Below are 23,319 nucleotides of genomic sequence, written 5' to 3'. Positions count from 1 at the left end.
ATACTGTAACAAAAAGGTAATTCCCAGAATATTTACTTAAGCAGAAATGTTAAACTACTTTTATGTTATCATTTTCTTATAAAAGTTACTAATTTTAAATTAACGAAAATACCACAGCATGATAAAAAGATTTTTCTCGGCGATAATTTTAAATCAAGATGCCGCATTGGAAGAAAAAACTTATTGTTTCATTGCACAAGCGAACAAACTTCAAGGTCCTTCTAAAATCTCAATCTTTATCTCCTTGTTTTAACAAAGGATTTCAATTAAGAGTTTAAACTCAAATAACGCTTTTGCTTTAAAAAAAAACTACCAGTACGTAAAATGTCTCGAATTATAGATAACAGATGACTGGATCATTTTTCAATCTAAATTTTTCGCCTGCATCCTACATTATGTGAATAAGACCGATCATTTCCTTAAAAAATCTAAAATGTTAGCTTCCCTAACTACAGATTTTGACATGTCAATGAAGTGTCCCTTTGAGAAGTCACTTTTATGAGTTAACATAGGACAAAAGAAAATCATTCATTTAATCCCAAAGCTAGATAACATTGTCTGAGGAAAGTAAAGAGAATACATTCTTCTTGACATCTAATTAAAGAATTTTTAGGATAGTTTATCATTATTCACAATGATGCTCCCTTTATGAAATTGTCTTTAGTTTTAACAAATTTTTATATATGATGTTCTGTGATATGTTTTCGTAAATTATTATTGAAACTAATGTAGGTAGATTATTATAAAAATTTTACCAATAGCTTTCGATTTTTAGACATAACGTAATTGCTAAAAATACGTTTTGATGTCTTAAAGAAAGTTGATCAAAACTGCTAGAGTAACTACCATTATTATTATTTGAAATCGTAGAATTTTACAAAGGATTTATGTCCAATCATTTTATTAATAATTATTATCGATGCATATATTTTCATAAATTATTATCATCTATAACCTCCATATAAATGAAATAGAAATGTCATTATATTAAAAGCAATCTTTGAAACTCAAAGCTAGCAATGGGTGTCTCAATAAATCATGAAATATTGATGCTTTTATATCGTGATAACGATATTTTAAAAGTATTCTCACAATTTATCTTGAGTATCAAGTTTTGCAATAAGTATTACAAATATACGATAAATATAGATAATGATATTTAACGAGTTCAATAATATCTCAGCTTTGATCAATTACGATATTATCGACTTCTATAAAATCACAATCTTTTTCCGAAAAGGATAAACATCGCGTATAATACTTGTCTTGAGTCCTGATAAATTTCACCCATTAGTAAAAATATCGACCTATTTGAATATGTTAAATAGTAAAAAACATAGTGAACTATCGATTAATTATTAATATCCAATCAATCAATAATTATACCCAATCAATATATCAATATTTATAGTCGAAGCCTATATTTTCTTAAATTATTATCATTAATAACACCTAGATCAATGGAATAGAAATGTCATTATAATAAATGCAATCTCTGAAACTCAAAACTAGCGATGCGCTTTAGGTCTCGAATTTATTGACAAAAATTTATTGAGTTTAAAGGATCATCTGAAGTGCAAAAAAGTTAAGTCGTCAAATATCGATAATTTTACATAGCGATAACGATATTTTAAAAGCTCTCACGATCTATCTTGAGTACCATGTTTTACGATAAATATCACAAATATACGATAACTACCAACAATGATATTTATCGAGAACTATAATATCGCAAATTTTATCAATAACGATCGATACTATTGATTCCGGTAATATCATTATCTTTATCGAAAACTATAAAAATCGTGTGTAATAATTATCTTGAGTCTTTAGAAATTTCACTGAAGTGCACAAAAAATAAAATTTTAAAAAAGTGATGTATCGTGAAATATCGATATTTCTTTTTGATATAACTTGGTATTAAAATTCCAATTTCATCCAGAATTGCTTAAAACATCATATCTTGTGTGACTGAGTTTTGCAGAACATTTGTTAGAAATGCACGGTCCTGATATAATTCAGCCATTACTTTAAATTTATATCTAACAGGAAAATTTCCACCAGATTACCTAAAGCTTATTTGACTGTAATAATTGTAAGGAATTGTTATACATTTATGGGTTGAAGGAACAGTCTCAACTTACAATATGGTGCGAGTTACTTATAATTTATGTTAATATAAGTTTTACACGTGTCAAATATTATCCAATACTCCCGCTCTTTTAAGAGTAATCCATGTAATCAGAATGCAAGCCTGGGAAATTACCTAAGGTGTAGAGTTCAATGGAGCATTGAAGCTATTACAACACAAATTAACTTGCATAACTTAACGAAGGATGTGTCTGGGTTTATGCTTACTATTGTAACGAATCTCACGTATTTCACAAAAATTTATTGAGTTTAAAGGATCATCTGAAGTGTTTCTGTTCTGGCTAATTGTATTATAAATATGCATGCTTGATGCAAATACTATTCACTTAATCCTTTTACTTACATATAAGGGTTTTTCTGTCAAACGAAGTCGATCCACAGCTCCAAAGTTGCTTAATGTATATTTCTCTACTCGAATTGATTTTCTCGTTATTCTTCAATTTTCTTTTATTTCAGACAAAGTTTTAGAGCTATTTTATTTCCTGTCTTTTACCATAACTTTTTTACCATGAGTTTAGTGCAGTATAGCAATGAATTCTATCTTTTTTCTCCAAGAAATATATTAAACTCAAACCTACACATTTGGACAAATAAAAAAAATTTTATCTGGCACTCGAAGTTTCTGCCGCTATTTGATTTCGAACTTGCAAACAAAAGTTTTTTTACCACTCGCTCAGGACAGTATATAAGTGCTATCAAGCAGTGCATTCAATCTTTTCTCATCAAGAAATACATTAAATCAAAACTTATACATTTTATTTATGCATTTGTACAAATAAAAAGAGTTATTTTGTGTCAGACAAAGTTTTTAGCACTATTTGATTTTGAACAGACGAACATGATTTTTTTATCATAAATGTAGTGTATATAGCAGTGCTATCAAGAAGTGCATTAAATATTTTCTCATCAACAAATACATTAAATTCAAGACTAAACATTTATTTCTTCATTTGGACAACTGCAAAAATTGTTTTTCAGCCAGACAAAGCTTCTAGCACTATTTGATTTTGAATTGACCAAATAAGTTTTTTTTTCACTATGAGTTTAAATGTGCAGTAAAAATGTGGCATCACACAGAGCATTCAATCTTGTGGTATCAAGAAATACATTAAATCCAATCAATTTTAAACAATTATGGATTATATTTAAACATAACTATAAATACAAAATGAGTCTTTACTTGCAAGCCCTATTAGACAGATTTATTATAATTTTGGAGTAAGAATTTGCCGTGATATAATCCAATCGTATACATTCCTAATAAGTTTTTTTATTTGGCAATGAATTTGTCGAATGTATAAAAAAAATCTGACCACTGAGTTCATGGGCTAACTCTAAAATTTTTATATCGAGAAATAGTATTATGAATAAAAATTGTATTATGTAGCGAAATTACCCAACATAAAGAATATGCTAATGAATTGTCTTAATATGTTTGTGTATATTTACTTACAGTACAATGTTTGATTACAACCGTGGCAAAAATTATAAATTAATTTGAAAGTTATGTACAAGAAAATTGTGAGTATAATTCTTTAGACAAATTATCTTGTAATTTGAATGAATGATAAATAAATTCATTTATTTAGTTTTTAATTTTTTTTAAGAAATAATTAAAATTATTAGGAGTTTTATTTTTTTAATTATTATTCATGTGTATGCAAAAATATTATAAACTGCTTAAAAAAATTTTATCAGCAAGTGTCAAAATGCATATTTTTATTGCAATTATTTATTTAATTGCAATAAAATTTTTTTATTAAAACCATAAAAATTACTATTTATTTAATTTGAATTTACAGCATATGCAACAAAGGAAAATTTAATGCTTTGTTCTATGTAGTCTAAAGCAAAAATCAATATGAATAAAGCACAAAAGAAAGCACACACTATAAATTCAGTTCTATTAACAAGAACCTTTTTTAGTGTCTAAACGTTAAAAAAAATTGCATTTTGTACTTTATTCACTTTGGTTTCTGCTTTAACAGCATATGTTTAAATCTTTTATAATGGAGCATTTCATATTATTAATAAACAATCAAATGTGGCACCTTAATCGCATTCATCTTGGAACTTAAATTTTTTAAATTTTTTATTGGTTTAATATTTTTAATTAATAAAATTTAATTAACTGACGTATAAAAACAGAAGAGTTTGAAAACTTTTTGAACGAATAATAGCTAATGACTCAAATTAATGACTCATTTTTTTTTGTTACAAAATACTTTGACGAAAACAGACCTACAAATACAAAACCTAAAGTTCATGTTTACTTACATATTTTGTATCAATACACTTTTTCTATTACAACCATAGCAAAATTAAATAATCTTTTTCTTTACAATTTAAATTAACAGCATATGTTTAAATCATCTAGCATAAGACATTTTTCAAATGGTGATAATAGCCTCAACATCTGAATAACTCTTAAGATAAGTTATCTTCTATTATTAATGACCAACCAAATGTGTCATCTCATTTATTAAGCAGTTTCAAACTTCTTTTTTTTCATTTTTAACTCAATTTACTTTACAGCGTTTCTGTATGAATAAAAAAGAGAATTTATAGATAGAAAGAGAAAAGAAAGATGTCATATGGATGAAGGACTATTTTCTGCTTTTTTAATGATTTATGTGACTTAAAGCTTTTTGGTTATGCATGAGGACTATGCAAATTAAGTTTGGAATGACTAAAACTAGCGAAGCAAAAAGGAAAAAATAAACAGCCCTCTATTGAACAAAACGCTTATTTTGTGTCTTCAACGGCCAAAAGATTCTTTCATATTCTTTAATTTTTTCTATTTATTTACATTTCTTTTCAAAGTCAACAACTTAAAGAAAAATGAATAAAGATAGTTTTTCAAAAAACAGCAATACATTTACAAGTATTTCAGAAGCGTCAGAATTCTTATTTGAATTGCAAAACAACGGCAAAAGTACATAAATCTAATGTAGAAAATGAAGATCATAACAGCTAGAAAAAAGGATGTTTTGCTAACAATTCGTTATGTCGCTGTTCATGAAAATAAATTCTTTGTAAACTTTTTATTAATCAAAACATTAACTCGAGCCATTATTTATAAGATAAAAATGCATGTTTACTTTTATATTCTTACACTTCCTTAAGTTGTTTAAATATTTTTGTGATGTTATCTTTCGTTAAAATAAATATTTTGATCTAATTGTTAACTGGGAGATAAAATAATGATAAATGGATTAACTTCACACATTCGGGAATGATTCATTTTCTAATAACTAGTCATATCAAGATTTTAAAAATTTCTAGTTGGAAAAGTTACTAAAAAAATCTGGTAAATTTCCAATAATGTATAAGAATGATATTTTTGATAACAAAATCCCCATAATTCTGGTTAGTAAAACCAAAATATACGATATTTAAATTATTCATTTAATAATTTTTTCCGTTTATATGGTAGCGGTATTTTTGGAAATAATATATATATAGTACAATGAAATATATACTACTTTGTAAGTAAGGTTATTAAGTAGAAAGGTACCCAAAAATAAGATGAATTCTATTTGTTTGTTACAACAGTATCTCATAAAAATTAGCGATTTTTTTTTCTTTATATGAAAAAAATTTCTTTGTATGATTTCAAAGGTTACATTTTAAATGTATCTACGCTTGAATCATTTTCTTTATAAATTTCAAAAAAGTAATGTTTGTTTCCCATCTATAACTGGAATGGAATTGTTCTATGGAATTGTCCTATTGTGAAATTAATAGTATTAATAGTAATTATTTACAATTGAATTGTTTTATTGAGAAATTAATAGGTTTTTTTATTTAAATTCTAACCGTTGAATACCTGAATTGTCAATAAATAAAATATTTCATTTTTGCAATAAAACATATAATACTTTATGAGTGATGTTATTAAATATAAAGGTATCTAAAAATCAAGATAAATTCTATTTGTCTGTTATAACAGTATCTGTTAATTCATTAAATTTTTTTCATTTTCTTTATTTTTATTTATAAAAAAATGTTTGTATGGCTTCAAAGCTTACACACTAAATGTATCCACTCTTGAATTATTTCCTTTATGAATTTTTAATAAAGTAATGTTATTTTTTTCATCTATAGCTGTTAGCTTATAACAATGAAATTGTCATATTGTATATTTAATAGTTCTTTTGTTGGTTTTAATTATCTTTGCTAACTTATTGTAGATGAATAAAGCATAAACGAAGCAACATTTTAAACTCCACGTGCCATATAACATTAAACATACGGAAACTAATGATTAATAGGTTTATTTGTAACAAAAGATTGTGATATTCTATTCCTAAAGAAATGTTTCGATTATTTATACATTATTAGGGACTCTATGTCGGAAAAATATATATTTTGATAATTTTTGTTGACCATACGAAAATTAGAAAATACTAGATATGCATGCATTTATTAATATAACTCTTTCAGAGCATTGATAAATTGTTGAATTATTAAAAAAGGGGAAATAGATATTTTTATGAGGTTTATTAGTTCTGGTTATATAATGGGACTTTATTGTATTGCTTTTCAATCGATGAAAATTCATAATGCTGGTGAGTAACAATTGTAACACAGCAGTTTCCATCTTATTTATCAATGTTATTGTTTAAAGGTACTTTTTATGTTAAAAGTTTTTTTTAATATCCTTATTAATTTAAATTGTAGTTATTACAAATGATCAACTAAAAACTAAACTCAGTGACGCAACAGCCCGTAGAGGACCAAGGCCTACTGTGCCCATCTTAGTTTTCTTGACCTTGGGCTCTGGGTGCAGGAGCAGATGTTCCGGTCAGGTGGTCAGCCGAACGCGGAACCCCCAGTGTTTAGCTCTCAGCAATGCTTGGTTCTCATTTATCGATCCACTGAAGGGATGAAAGGCTGAGTTAACCTTGCCCGGCCCGAGAATCGAGCCAGGGACCTGTGGCACGACGGCACGAAGCGCTACCGCTCAGCCACCGGGCGTCACAAATAATCAACTATTTATCAAATAATATTCTAAGTTAAGATGCAGGTGAAATATGTTTGTGAGAGTAAGATGGGCTCATATTTACTCATTGACTGGAGTATTTTTTATTTTATTTTATTATTATTCTGCTTACTTTATAATTAATATAGATTCCAGATTCTTCCACTCGAGAAATCTAGAATGCTGCTCCATGAAAAAAATATGAGTTCAGACTACCAGAATATGGAAAAATTCACTGTGTTTCGTTATTTTTCGTAAAATTTCGTTAATTTTTGCCGAATTGCTTTTGTAATGATTTAGATGAAAATAAAATATAGTTTTCCAATGTGTGATAAAATTTGATAATTTTATCGTGATATCTCAGAGAATGACATAAAACCCCTTTATTTGGTTAAATTTACTCCTCAGTTTTATATTTTTTAATGAATGCGTTTAATAAGAACTATAATTTTGAAAATCAGAATTTCCGTTAAGCTGTAATCGTATAAATGGAAAAATTACCAAAGAAATGATGTAAATACCACGTATTGTGAATTTTCAAATTTTGGATTTTTTTATTAATTTATTATTATTTTTTTGTCATTTTTTAGTAGAAATGTCATTACCATATAGTACGGTATTTTTAACAAAATTATTTTCTCTGTGTGATATTGACAAGATATTTCAACAAAAAATATGTTTACAGGTATGTATATAATAATGTACCCACAATTTACGTTAGTATTTCCTTTTTACAGTGTTGATTTTTTTAAGCACAAGTTTGCATATGTGCTGTACTAAAAAAAAATAATTCACGTTTATGAAATTTGTATTTTTTTTTTCTTCATAACCTCTTAAAGAAAAATTAAACCTAAAAAATATTACTTACATAAAAATATAAAAAAATTTAAACTAAACAATTTACAATGATCCCTGTAATGGTATGAATAATTATTCGATTATTTTAACATTAAAACAGAAAAGTCTTCAACGTCAAATACATCAGCCAAAGTATTGTCTTGGGACACATAGATTAAATTATACGACGAACACACCCTTACGGTCGTTTGCTTTCTTAAATAGATTAAACATCAATTAACAAAACTAACACCCAAACTGATGGGCTTAAAGAGAGTTAAATTCTCTTAAGGCAGCAATTAAAACAATGACTAACAAGGTTTATAGCATATTTGGTAACAGACATTTCTGCGCACTTATAAACACCGCATTCAATTAGTTACTTAACTAAATTCAAAAATATTGCTGTTGAAATAATATTTAAATCTATATTGAGAACTAAAATTACATCGTAAAAATTACATTTCTTGCTATTTCAAAAATAGTTTTAAGTTTACTAGTGTAATAAGCAGGATAAAAACGTATTGATTCGGTAGTGATATAACTTTCTGCAGTTTTTTTTAAACCTACACGAAGAAAAAAAAACATGGTCAAAACTACCAGAGTATGGTCAAATTAAATATGTTTCAGGCTCTATTGAAACACCAAAAAGCTCGGTAATCTTACCGTGTGCTTCATTAGTGATTATTATTACTAAAGCACTTTAATTGTCAATTATTATGCTTTTTTTTTCTTTTTCATTTTTTTTTTAAAAAAAAGAAGAAGAAAAAACTGAAATGTCACCATTCAGTGTTTTCAGTAAAAAAAATTTCTGCTTGTACTCACGGGCAAATCTGGTTTAAATTTCTTTGTTGAATTCTTTTGGTTAAAACATGGTTTTACCCGAATAAAGTTTCTCCAAACCTAAGTTTGGTCATTCAGTTTCGGATTACCGTACAGTTTCATTGATACGTACTTTAAAAATTCATTCTGCTTTTAAAATAAGGGAGAAAATAGTATAAAAACATAAAATCAAATCTTAATCAGACCAATTTCTTATTAAAACAAATTTTATTCGACTCAGGTGATGAACTATTCAGATTGGTTGTTTTTTATTCATGAATGAAAATTGTTACAAGAAAAATTTTATTACCTTTAAATTATTTTAGTGCAAAATGAATGTTAACATATACCCAAATTTCTTTGGAATAATTTCTTTCTGATCATTGAAATGTAGAGTTTTACTAAAGATTTGGTGTGTTCACTCTTATTATCTCAAGAGGTCATCTTCTTATTTACAATGTAAGGTCTCTACAAGGTGTCCAGGGAAGGCAAGAGACTTTACAAGGATTCATATTTGCATACGCATGGTCGGAAATGTCTTCGTTTGCCTCTGGGTGGTGTTCAAAAGAAGGATTATGTGTGTAGAACCAGCTGGCCACCACACTCTCCTGATTTAAGCAGCATGGACAGCCTCCTTCGGGTTGCACTTAAAAGTGTTGTGTACGCAACACCTGGTGATTCCGTAATGAATCTGGTTGTGAGATTCGTCCGTGCTACTGCGGATATTGAAACAAAATCTGGGTGTATTTGAGAGAATCCACTAATCTATGGCCCGACGATGTAACGCCTGCATCGTTAGCAATGTTGGAAACTTTAAACATCTTTTGTGACATTATCACAAATCATCTAATACACCAGGTTTAATATCTTTGACCAAAAAATATTTCAGATGATCTCAGTTTTGGGTTCCTTTGTTTCTTGTACTTGTCATGCTATTTTCCCTTGACGTTCCCACCCATGCGTAGCTATCAATTCTGAATTCTTGTGATGTCCCCTTCCTCCCCTTAATGTTTGTTCAAATAATCCTGGGACACCCTGTACAGATGATATTATAACGAATGCTGATGACATTGTTAAAAGTGGCATTTCAATAACGGCTAAATAACATATTGTGCAGCTCTATTGTGACGTAAATAAAGAACCTACCATAACGGCTGTTGAAGTGAGAGCTTTAAATAAACACTTTATAATGACTTTGTGTTTTGCTGCTGCTGTAATCGAAAGATGAATCGAATTCAAACAAATTGAAAAGAGGCAAAATCTCATTGGTTTAGGAATGTGTCGTTGAATAATATAATGTATTGGTTCGTAAATAATTTTTTTTAACTTTTCCATTAAAAAACATGGTAAATTAGTATCTTATGCAAAACATCATCTAGATTCAACAATCAATCTTTAAAGTCTAAAGCAAAATACATCAATACAATAAATGATTTTTACTTTTTTTCTGTAAAACGCAGAGTGCGGACTAACTTATATTTAATTTAAAAATAGACCGGATTTTTTATCATCCTACAATATTTTGCTTCCTTCAATATCATATTAAAACTTTATAATAATTTACATTAAAAAACGTGTACTAAAATGTTTCTACGAGAGTTAAGATAAATGAAGAGAAATTAAATCTTCGCTCAAACTAATGCTGAAAACAAAGTTAAAGCACATTTCGACTTTTTAAATAACACTTTTATTGAATTAACTTAAAACACTTTTTTTCACATAAAAATGTTTTAGGAAAAAAAGCAACATATTTTTATGAACACATTATTTAACAAGAATATTGAGAGTAGAGAGCTTTAACTTTTATTAAAATACCTTTGGAAAATGTAAATGCAATTTATCGTTCACATCGTCAACATTCCATTTTATAAAAGCGTACATTGTAACTAGGTCTGAAATAAATAAAACTGGATGAGGAGAAGTAGACGGCTAAAGCTTTCAATCTAATGATCAACATTTAACTATGCTTTATTCCTGCATCACTCATCAATTTAAATTTCCATATCACTGATCATTTCGAAAGCTATTTATCCTTATCCAGTTGGATATTTGCCAGATAGGCCATTGAAGAAATAAAATTGCTTATTTTATCTTTATTTCTTAAGTCTTAGTCAATGAATTTACTTTTTATTCATTTTTTTTTCTTTTCGTACAGGTAGGTTTATTATTAGATTAAGATTAACGCAGAGTCAATATTGTTTTTAATATTCTTATAAACTTTCCTTTCTTGATAATCAGTTTTAGACTTGGGGCTCATTTATTAAATTTCACGGAATGTAATAAACGGTTTAACTGCTTTCATTGTTTGGGGAAAAGGGCAAAATGATTTAAAGGATAACAACAGCATATGTGGTTTAAAAATTGCTCAAACATAACTAAGATTTTAAACGTTGAACTTTCAAAATGAGTAGAAATTTTCTATTTTGTGTTGGCTGCGGTCAATATAATTCTATTATAACACAAAATAAAAATTTTAAAATGTTTGAGGCGAAAAAAGAGTAAATGTTTGTATAAAGCAAACTGTAAATGTAATAATTCGGTAGATTCATGAATACTTATTATGATTTGGAAGTCGTTTATTTTTATGACTTTTTCTTTGATATATAGTTCATTATTGTATGAGAATTATTTCTTATGGTTTGTTAAATATAAATGTACTAAATTATTATAAATAACTTAATACATTTATACTTACAATATATATACTATACTGTTCGAATTAATTGGGACAAATGAAAAAAAAGTGATTTATTGAAACTTTAGCTTTTGATCATTACATACCTTAAGTTACATTGATACATGTCTGTATTAATATGAAGTATGTCCTCCTTTAGCAGATATGACTTCAAGAACACGTTTTGGAATTGATTCCACTAGTGTAGCGTACATGTTCTTGACTTAATCGTCGTGGAACCATACTTGAATAGCACTTTTTATCATTTGTTCTGCTGTCGTGCAATTCATCTTGGCTATGCGATTTTTTAGAATATGCCACAGGTTCAGAATGGGATTTAGGTCTGGTGAATTACCAGGCCAATCAAGCACTTTTATTTTGTTTTCTCGCATAAAATTCTGGACCAGTTTGAATTGTGACAAGGGGCCAAATCAAGTTGAAATGTTCCGTCGAATGTTTCTATGAATGGAACAATCCTACTATGTAATATATCGATGTATTTGGCTGAATTCATCATGCCNGGGTTTTAAACCTTGAAGCAAGCCAGGGAAATTTACTTTTTTTTTAAATTCAAACTTAGCTTATGAAATCATTTTTACATGCATACAGCCATTTGCATTATTGCATTGGCCCAGAAATCATAGATATGCAATCTAAATCTTTCTGATCACCATTCATCTAATTGGAACCATTCTCCTATCATGGTAAAAATTATACACAATAATAATGCAATCTTAATGCCTCTAGGAGCTTATCTTAAGTACGCCAAAACATTAATGCAAATGATATTTTAAGTTATCAAATCCGACACAAATGTACATATCTTCTCTGCACAAACATTATCTTTTTATTTTTTACGTTAAATGTAAATTCTTCACTCTCCAAACAAAAGGATAGACAAAATCAAAAAAGTAGATTCCCTATAATTTGCTCATAAGAGCAATTGGAAGTTTATCCCCTTAATGTTAATTTCACTTATTGCGTTTTTCATCATGCTACTAAAGCGAATAATTATAAAAAAATTTTATTCAAAGATAATTTCACTCAAAATGTAATTCGTTAGATTTATTTATGTATTATTTTTTATTGTTTGATTTAATAATAATCATATATATTGAATTAAAATATAAAAGATTGTCAAGTAAAGGTATATATAACAATACAAAACTTTCATTTTGAACTGGAGCTAAACCCAGTAGGACATGTAGCATTATTTGATGACCCCATGCGTTCTACGAGTTCTGGTGCCTAAACAACTAGACACCTGTTCATCCCTATTTCATTAGTAGCTGAATTTTTAAAAATCTCTCTGTTAAGAAGAATTTCCGGTATTTTTTTCCCCCAGTAGACGTTTCATCAAATACTGGGGTCATAGCTTGACCAAACACGTCTTTTTAGTCTGTTCTACAATTATTGAAACTGCCGAGTTCAGTCAGTTCTTTTTCGTTCCCAATTAAAGTTATCTCTACTTATTTACCATGATCATGGAAGTTTTGCCACAATAAATGCAAAAACTGCTTTTCTATGTAGCAAAAATTCACTAATTGTGTATAAATGGTTGCTGTGTTTAAAAAACAAATACTTTGCCAGGCAAATTATTAGTGATCAACGCTAGAAAACATGCGGTTACTCCACGCTTGAGTCATGAAATATAAATTCAAATCTTAAACAGTTTTTGCCGGGAATCATCAAAATAGAAATTAAAAACTTCCTCAAAAGTATGTTTTGCTATAGAAATACTGGAACTAACGATTTGTGCTCAATTGTTTTTCCAGTGAACATATAATTTCCGTGTATAACTGTTTTCTCCAAGAAAGCAAAGTATAAATAAATATTACTATATGCATTCATATTTATATTAAAACAATCAAATTGAGTATAATATAATAATTTATATATCAATTATTGGACAAGTAAATATCATGGCTTATAAAATTTTATTACGCAATGAATAGTAAAAAACTTTAAAAAGTCTAGAAATATCAATTCAACGACAAAGACTCTTAAGTGTAAGATTTCTAAAAAATATTATAACGTTTTTTTTACCAGCGCATTAATGAATTTTATTTGGGGTCAATCCATGACCCCAGCGCGCTATAACGCTTTTTCAGGAGGCACGCGTCCTCCAGAGTAAATAAGAGTTCTTTCGTCGATTACTCGAGTTCAATTCGTTAGATCCATTAAAATCAAAATCTGTATGCTGAATAATTACCGAGAAGAAAAACAAACATTTTTATATGAAAAAAATTATAAACTTTGCCTATTTTGGGAAAATTACCGCACAGTATAGTAATAACATTTCTAGTAAAAAAAAATCATAATTATAGTTATTTAAACCAAAACATACGGTATTTAAACATTATATTTGGTAATTTTTCGGTACATATGGTAACGTTTACCGAAAATTCTGGTTTTCAATATTTTAGTTCTTATTGTTGCACATTTGTTAAAGAATACAAAACTGAAAAATAAAATTTAGCCGAAGAAATGTTTTCCGTGCCTTTCCCTAAGATCATAAGTTCACCAATCTTTACCTCATTTAACAAATTTTATCACATATTATAAAACCATTTTTATTGTTATTTTTACCAAAATTGCTACCGAAGCGATTTGGTAAAAATTACCAATCTTTTTGCCTTTCCCATAGAACCAAAAACACGATAAAATTAACAATATTCTGGCAGTTTTGACCATTCTTTATTTCTCAGTGTAGTGTTCCTTTTAGTAAAATATTTTTCTATATTTTCTAAGCGCTGGACATTTCATAGTAAAATAATGAAAATTATACGAAAGGTATAAGTTTGTAACAAAAGCTAAATAAAATATAACAAAAAATAAGCTGTACTGCGCTCTTAAATTTTTTACATTTTCAAATTTACTTAGACTACGTAAACATTTACTTTTGTTCCATTTTTAATGCAACGTCAATCTAGTTTTTGTTATGCGTCCAAAACTTTTTTTCGGGAAAGGACAAATACAACAGTACAAAACTTTCATTTTGAATCGGATCTCAATAAGAGTTCTTTCGTCGATTACTCTAGTTCAATACCTTAGATCCACCACAATCGGAATCGGGAAATAGAAGAAGTACCAAGAGAAAAAAAAAGATAAATAAAAGAAGAATGAAGAGAAAAAGTTGATAAAAAATAATAATAAAAGTTAGAAGCCGAGCTGAATTCTCTGTGGGCGGCATTGTGCGAGACTGAGCCAGATGCTGCTTCAGAAGCCGAAGGGGTCAGCAAGGAATAGCATCTTCTTTTTAGAAGACAGTGTTTAAGGGATTTTCCTCTAGTCTATTGGATGCCTTGGAAATTGCTTTCGTCCGTTCTGTCCCTTGGCACAATAGCAGCTACAAAAGCTTATTGCAGAACAGCAGTATCTCTCACTTACCTTCAGACCTGGATACTTGTCACTCGAATTCAAGAGGATATTTCCTTTTTGTCTAATCACTTTTATCCTATGAACAGTTTCAACTGGGATTAGTTTTATTGAAAGGATTTCCTTCAAAACAAATGTATTGCTTCCACGCAAATTTAATATAATTTAACATCATAAAAGATTTGCATTTTGAAGCATATTTTCTTTATTTTAGAAAATTCATTTTAAATATTGATTCATTTATTTTCAACAGCTTCCTGCAGAACAACAGTATTTTTTATTTTCCTTCAGAACTGAATGATTGTCACTCGAATTGCAGAGATTATTTCCAGTTTGATAAATAAATTTTATTCTATGAACAGTTTCAACTGGGATTAATTTTATTGGATGGATTTTCTTCAAATCAAATGCATTGTTTCTGAGCGAATTAAATATAATTTAACAACACTAAAAATTAGCATTTTTAAACTTGGATTTTTATTTTATTTTAAAAATTACTTTATTCGAATATTTGTCCTTATATTTTCAACAGCTTCTTGAGGAACAACAATACCAGATCTTTTTTCAGATCTAGATACTTGTCACTGAAATTCTAGAGGATTTTTCCATTTTGTCAAATTAATTTTATTCTATGAAAAGTTTCTACTGAGATTAGTTTTAATGAATGGATTTTCCTCATATCAAATGTATTGTATCTAAGCATACTTAATTTTAATTTAAAGTCATAAAAATTTGCATTTTGAGACATAGATTTTTATTTTATTTTATTTTAAAAATAACATTTTATTTTATCTTATTTTAATTATTTATCTATTTCTTTTCGACAGCTTCTTATAAAACAGAATGTTTGTCACTCGAATTCTAAAGGAAGATTCCATTTTTTTTCAAATCGAATTTTATCCTATGAACAGTATTGACTGGTAATGTATTTATTAAATGAGCTTACTTCTAATCAAAAGAATTGGTTCAAATCAAACATAATATTATTTAACATCAGGAAAAAATTTTACATTAGAAGCATAGATATTTTTTTTAAATAAAAATTTTGTGTAGAATAATCTTTATAAATAAAAAGCAATGTTAAAAGATTATGAATATCACTTGATTAGGGCATAATAGACCTTTTATCTATAAATGGACCTTTTATCAATAAATATCTAATAAAAATATTCATATTTCTAATTTGTATATTTCTATAATATTTGCACATTTAATCTATCAATTTTTCTAAGTTTTATTATTAGCAGTTACTAATGAAATTTAATGATGAACATATTGCTATTTAAATGTTCAATATTAGTTTTCCGAAATTAGTAGTTAATATTATGAGTAGTGTATCAATTGTGCATTTTATTCGAACTAAATGTATGGTGTTAATAAAGCAAAATTTTAAAAATAATAAAATTTTGCAATTTTTTTTGTTTATTTATTTTTTTTGGAAAAATAAATTTTTCCATTGAAAAAATACTTAATATTGTTTGCTTCATCGGAAAATATGCGAATTTTTGATACAAAAAACCGAAATTTGGCAATGTAAGAAATATTACTAACTGTCATTTTTCTTAGAATTCAGAATAATAATTTAGTTTCAAAGTGGTAATAGTATTTTATTTGCATTAAAATAGTAATATTAATTTAGTAGAATCAAAATAGTAATTAGTCTACACGAGATTTCCTAATAACTCCTTCCCAAATTTTATTAAATTTTGTTCTACATAATTAAATGACTCCCTGTGATACTATGAATAGCAAAATAATTTGCTTTTTTACTAAGCTGATTTTAAATTACATTATTGGACTTTTAACTCAGTCAGAAAAAGAGTTTTGTTTAAAGAAAAGTAAAAGAGAAGCTGGCAACACTTGCAGAACGACAATTGCGAGTCATTTTTTACTCTCTGGTAGGGTGTAAAAGATAATTATGCAAAAAAAGTAGTAATTGTAATAGATTTGGTGTATTGGCATTCCCCTTAATCTAAAATTATTGTTTTCTGTATCAAAACTGCTATGTTGCATTTGTGATTAATTTTTCATCATTCTTTAAAAATACAAATTCTTAATAAATAAACAAAAAGCATTTATTGGATACCAATTATTTGTTTTTGAAACGTTTTACTTTCCTGCAAAGAATAAAGAATAAAGTGACATTGTTTAAAGACAAAATGCTTAGGGTTTAATTTTTTTCAAATTTTGAAACTTTTTACGAAATATTTCGCTCAATTAAACCTGAATTTAAATTGCCATATTACAAATGAGTTAACAGGGGACGAAAAAAATCGTTTAAATGACCCATCTAAGAAAAATTTGACTGCAGCAAATTTACCTGTCTCATTGAAACTTTTATTTACCTATCATAATGAAGTTCTGATTCACTTGTCGTAATGAAGCTCATATTTACCTGCTGTAATGAAGCTCTGATTTACCTGTCGTAATGAAGCTCTTATTTACCGTTCGCAATGAAACTTTAACTTATAAGTGAGGAATAAAAGCTAATTTGCGGGAAAAACCATTATTGAAAAGGAATAAAATTCGGTAATCAAAACTAGTTTAATCCTAATTATAAACCACTTTAACCTTTTCCTATAAAATGGCAGCCTTTCAAGCAAAGAAATAAAACAAGCATGCGGGTGAAAAGATGTCCTTTATTTGATCATTTTAAAACAGAGCGAGAGAAAATCAAGTTCCCCAAAATCAATGCGCTTCATCTTATATATTAGGGAACTTCAAAAGGAAAATTTTGTAAATCAACCCTATCACAAGTAGTATAAGGGATAATTCAGCAATTATAAGAAGCCAAAACAATCTGTGAATTATCAATAATGTGAATATGTGAACCGGTTTCGTTGTGAATAATGAATTATGAAAGATATATATATATATATAATTAAANATATATATATATATATAAGGTATTGACAGTTGTTATTAAATTTAGTCTTATGATACAAAATGATATTTGTGAATAAACCCTGATCGTTTTTAGCTTTCTTTTGAAAAATACAAAAACTGCTTAAATTTTTAAGCTTGGAACTTTTTGAATTTTAAGGATATTCAAATAATTTTTTTTACTGGTTGCTAAACACGATTTACTGCAAAATTATGAAAAAACTTTTTTGAATTTTTTCACTGCATGTGCAGTATAAAAAAACTAGCTTAATTTCTCGTAACTTACCCAATTTTAACGATTTTTTTAAAATTTTGAATCAACAACTTTGTAATTAATCTTTAATTTCTCCAAAACATTTGCTCAATTCCCTTGAATATCTTTAAAATTATAACGAAAACTCGTAGGGTTTTTTTTGTTGATAGAAATGTCTATATCTCCAAAAATATTTACTCTAGGTTTACGAATGCAGTTATTAAAAATAGGAACTTAAGTAATCGATACAAGTTACAAGCTTATTGCTTGATTTTCTAGCATAGGATGCTTTATTTCGTAACCTGGTTTACTTGTTTTATTTCGTAATTTATTGTAGGTCTCTTAAATATTTAAATTCTATTGCTCGGTATAAAAAAATTGCTTGAGCTAAACATCTCTAAAGTTGCAAATTAACCCCTTAAGTATTTCTTGAGAAATTTAAAATATTTCAAAAACTGAAAGTGTCTTTTCCTTTATTGTAGGGTAAAATATATATATATATATATATATATTATACTAATATGTAATATTTATTGATTCAATAGAAACAAAAACAATCTTGGTTTTTCGCAAAAACAGAACAATGGCAAAATTCCAGTTGTCTGAATGAGTGGCTTTCTTAAGCTGCTTTGGAAGTTTGTTTTGAAATGAAATATATAAGTTTCATTTAAACTGTAAAAATCCAAACAGAATATTTTGCCTCATTTTAAGAAAGCTGAATTTAAATTACCATATTGGAATTGTTACCCAGACAGAAAAATGAGTTTTGTTTAAATAAAATTCAAACAAATCTTTAACTGTCGCTATTTTGCTGTCGCCAAGAAACCATCTGTTACTCTTTAGTAAGGTATAAAAAGTAATTTCGCTGGCGAAGTCGTAATTGTAGATTCTCTGACTAATCGAAAGAGACCGTTCGAAGTAAAGACGAGTAACATTTGGTTCTTAATGGGAAATCAATTTTCTTTACCTGTATGACACTTTAGTTTCTCTGAAATATTCTTCTATACAGGATTATTCAATGCGCTTCTGAAAATTTTCCCATCAGAATGAGAATGATTAAATATTAATGATAATTCAATGTTACTGAGATGTTGAAAGGCAGACGCCTACTGATGAATTGTGCTGACCGACGCAAAGCCATTACGTCTTTCTTAGTTTTTCTTCGAAACCCATTTGCATATATTACTTTTTACTGAAAAAAAAGCGAAGAAGTATAGGCATTAACTTTTAAAAGTGTTTTTTTTTTCTTTTTATTTCTCTTTTAGTAAGTCTCTCGCTAATACGTATCAAACTGATTTGATGATGATACTTTTAATGTTATTTTTAGATTTTTTGTAATTTTTTTTTAAACTCAAGATAAGTATTTAAAAAAAATGATGAGTATGTGTTTCTCAGATTAAATTTTAAGTGTTTATTCAAGTATATTAATTTAAATTTAAGGAACTATATGAGCAAAGTTGATTGGTTCAAGTTTACTATTTCTTAGTAAACTATTTTATGAGTATGTTGATTAGCTTAAATTTGTTATACTCTAATATTAGAAACGATATCGTGTATCATAATACAAAATTGTCTTATCAAGCATTAATTTTCTTTTGAAATAAAAACTATTTTGACTAAAATATAATACTGAGTCTTATTTGAAATGAAACTGTAACTTCTAGTCTGTCATGGTCTGTTTCAAAAAGTATTTTCTTCATAGAAGCGATAAAAATACATGCATGAACTTCTTAAATGTCATAATATTCGACTTTCAGTAACCATAAATATTTACAGCTGGAATCACAACAATATGTTTACTTTCTTGAGATAACAATGTAAAATAATTGTGTTATTAACTAAGTCTGACAAAAAAAGGGGGAGAAAAGAACGACTGATATACCTTTGCTTACTTGAAATCGTGCATGTTTTTAACGAGAAAACATGCCGACAAACAAAGGTCTTTTCAAAATCAATGTAAGACGTGAAAATTGTAAAAAAAAAATATTTCACGGCAAAAAATGGCAATATCAGTGCAACAAGCGCATAATGTAAAGAATTTTTTTTTGGTGTGTGTACAATGTGCCAAGATAAGAAACGGATCACCCTGAATTACTATCGATCTAATGTTAGGCTTTTTATGTTCTAGGACCTTATCTTAATGGTACGAGAGAGCAACCTCAAATATGCTAATGAAATCAGACACAAAAACTTATTTTTTCGAAATAAATATACCATTTTTTGACGGAATCGGATTTCTGATCCCCAAAATATAGGAGGTAGCCGAAATCAGTGAAATATGGTCACAATAGTTTGGTCAGGAGAGTGCTCGAAAGTTTGTTCCCCTGACTGTTGTTTTTACTTTTTGCGCATTTCGTTATATCTTAACAACTATTTAAGCGAATTGAAAATTTTTTATGCACAATTATAAAATTTGCTTATCCAAAGATAATTCCATGTAAGAAATAACTTTTAGTTAATACTTATTTTGATTTATTACAGAAAAATTTTGAATTTTAAGGTAGGCGAGAGTGGGCTCAATTGTAACATTTTTTATTTAACTATTTTTAACTATCAAAAAATCCAATATATTATTAGCATTAATTGACAGACGAGTAAAGTAGACTGTCCTCTACTAGAAAAAAAATAACCTTATTTGAAATGTTATTATATTAGTTATTAACAATTTTTGACAGTCGTGCACTTGTTACAATTGTCCCCACTTACGGGGTCAATTGTAACAGTTCATAAATTCAACAAAAACATAGTTAATTATACATATAATCATAGTTGTGATATAATTTTTTATTGATCAAAATAGTAGTGATATTTTAGGAGTAAAAATAATAATGAGCAGAGACCTAAAGGGTTAAACTTTTAACTTTAAGGGGTTAAAGATTTTAATTTATGCTATGAAAGGTAACAAATAAAATAATGCACATGCAACATAATATAAATGATATAAGAAACTATTGTTGGTTCTCAAAGAGTTAAGTAATGGTTTGTAAACATAAGATTATTTATTTTCCGCTGTTACAATCGTCCCTTTACTTATTGTTACAATTGTCCCCAAGACGCCATTTCAGCTTCATTTGTTAAAAACAATGCTAGTTAATTAACAAAACTAATTTTTTTTTTTTGAAATGTTAATTAAGGTGTCCACTTACATAATCGGCTAATAATTTTTACTTGTTTAAATAAAATTACTTTGTTACAATATAATATTCTAATACCAAAAAAAGTACTTACGTAGAGTGAAAATATCTTTTGATGTAACTCTTTCAAAAAAGTACATAAAAATGGTTGCCAGCAGGGGCGTACATGTAGATTTATTAAATACACCAATTGCGTCACCTAGGAACCAAATCTAGAACCCGACACTCGAAATTTTTGCTCTGTTACAATCGTACCCTGTTACAATTGACCCCACTCTCCCCTATACAATTTTTATATCATTTAAGAGAACGTAGCTTTATACAACAAAATACAAAATTTGAGCATATTCGGTCGAATAGTTTACTGAGAAATTGAATTTCAAAAAAGTCAGCTGATGAAAATTTGGTTTCTTAGGAACATGTATACCTTTTTTTGCGAAATGTATATGTACCTAGTGAAGATCTTATAGGAGAAGATTTCAAAGAGACCTAAACCATACAACAAAATACCACAAGTTAAAAAATATCACCGAAACATTATCATATTAATCATGCAACCACTGTAAAATAAAGATTTCTCTAAATTAAGCATACATATGTAAAATTTCTCCGTGACAAATATAATCGAATTAGAAAATCTCAAGTAATAATAATTTAGTATAGAGACTTGCTCAAAACAGCATATGCTCTTTTTCAACACTGTCAACTCTCGTTTAGACAACAAATTACTCAAAATAGGTACATGATTTGTCATTTTTGAGACTGCATTTAAGAAAATGAATATATGCTGTTTTGAGTATGTCACTATGCTCAGTAATAAGTACATGGGTTTTTCAAATTCTACTATATTTGTTTTGGAGCACTATTGACACATTTTCCTCAATTTTGAGAAACCCTTTTAAACAGTATGTGTAGAACCATATCTAGGTACATTATAATAATGTGAAAACATAGGATTTAAGCCAATGTTAAAAACGAGTTAATATCTGACAAGTCTTGTTAAAAAGAGATTTTTCCCAAGCGAAAATTGTCCATCTGTAATTCTACCCCCGAGAATTCGCTCTGGAATATATTTAAATGCAGACGAGACTTGCTTGAGCATGTAGAAATAATTTCTTTAAAAAATTAAGGTATGAAAAAACTGAAATGATATAAGATAGTTTATATAATAAAAGACAAAGATAATATAGATATAAAAAAGATGCAAAAAGAATATAAAAAAGATATAGAGAGATGTTAAAAAAGATAAAATACGAAAGATAAAATAAAAGACAAAGCAAAGTTTACAATTTAGAATTAACTTTATTTTAGAGAATCAAAAAAAATGACGACTCCTATATTGTCATATGAACTAATATAAATATTAATTTTCTAAGACATGGTTGAAGTAAAAGCAAAAATACTCAGTATCGATATGATAGTGGATTTCAAAATATACAATTCCCATATAACAATTACCATAAGAAAAATATTCAATTTTAAGGAAAGACTTTTAACAATAGCTTTGCATCAAAAAGTGCTTTTCCTCTTTCAATTTTTTTCTGTAAAATAGTTTAAATAGAATAAAGTATCAACACAAAGAAAATTAAATGATTCTCTTATAGTAAGAAAAAAATTGCACCTTAGAATAAATATACATACATAAATACTCATATTCTAAATGGAAGCTCCCACCAAAAAAAGTAAATAAAAAAAGAATCACAATCCCATCACAGTTTAAAACTGTTTACCTACATTTCGTTAAATAAAAGAATTTCCTTTCCCTTTGAAATCTTTGTTCTTTCAAAGAACAATTTAGAATATTGAGAAAATGGATCCTTTTTAGGCTTTTTTTCTCCTGTCTTAAAAATAATGTCTTTAGATTAAAAACCATGAAGAAACATTTTAAAAATAATTAAATAATGCATTTTCGATTCCAAATCATACATCATAGAATCCATACACGTTAGAATCAGATTTTAGTAACCATTGCAATTTAAAGATACTTCCAATTTTAAAATGTAACATATTTTAGAAAAACTTAGTTAAAGCTTATAAAATTAAAAATTAGAAACAAAATTGATCAATTTTAAAAAAATCAATCAGGATTCTATTAGTTTTTACCTAAATTATTGGAAGGACATTTATCAATAGATTTAAACTAGACATTTTGTCAATGGATTTAAACAATTTTAAAAATAATCAGTCAACCTATTTTTGACCA

Source organism: Parasteatoda tepidariorum, chromosome X1 (genome assembly GCF_043381705.1).
Source record: "Parasteatoda tepidariorum isolate YZ-2023 chromosome X1, CAS_Ptep_4.0, whole genome shotgun sequence".
Classification (NCBI taxonomy): Eukaryota; Metazoa; Arthropoda; class Arachnida; order Araneae; family Theridiidae; genus Parasteatoda; species Parasteatoda tepidariorum.
The sequence above is the reverse complement of the archived record's forward strand: the minus strand, read 5'-3'. Positions refer to the sequence as shown.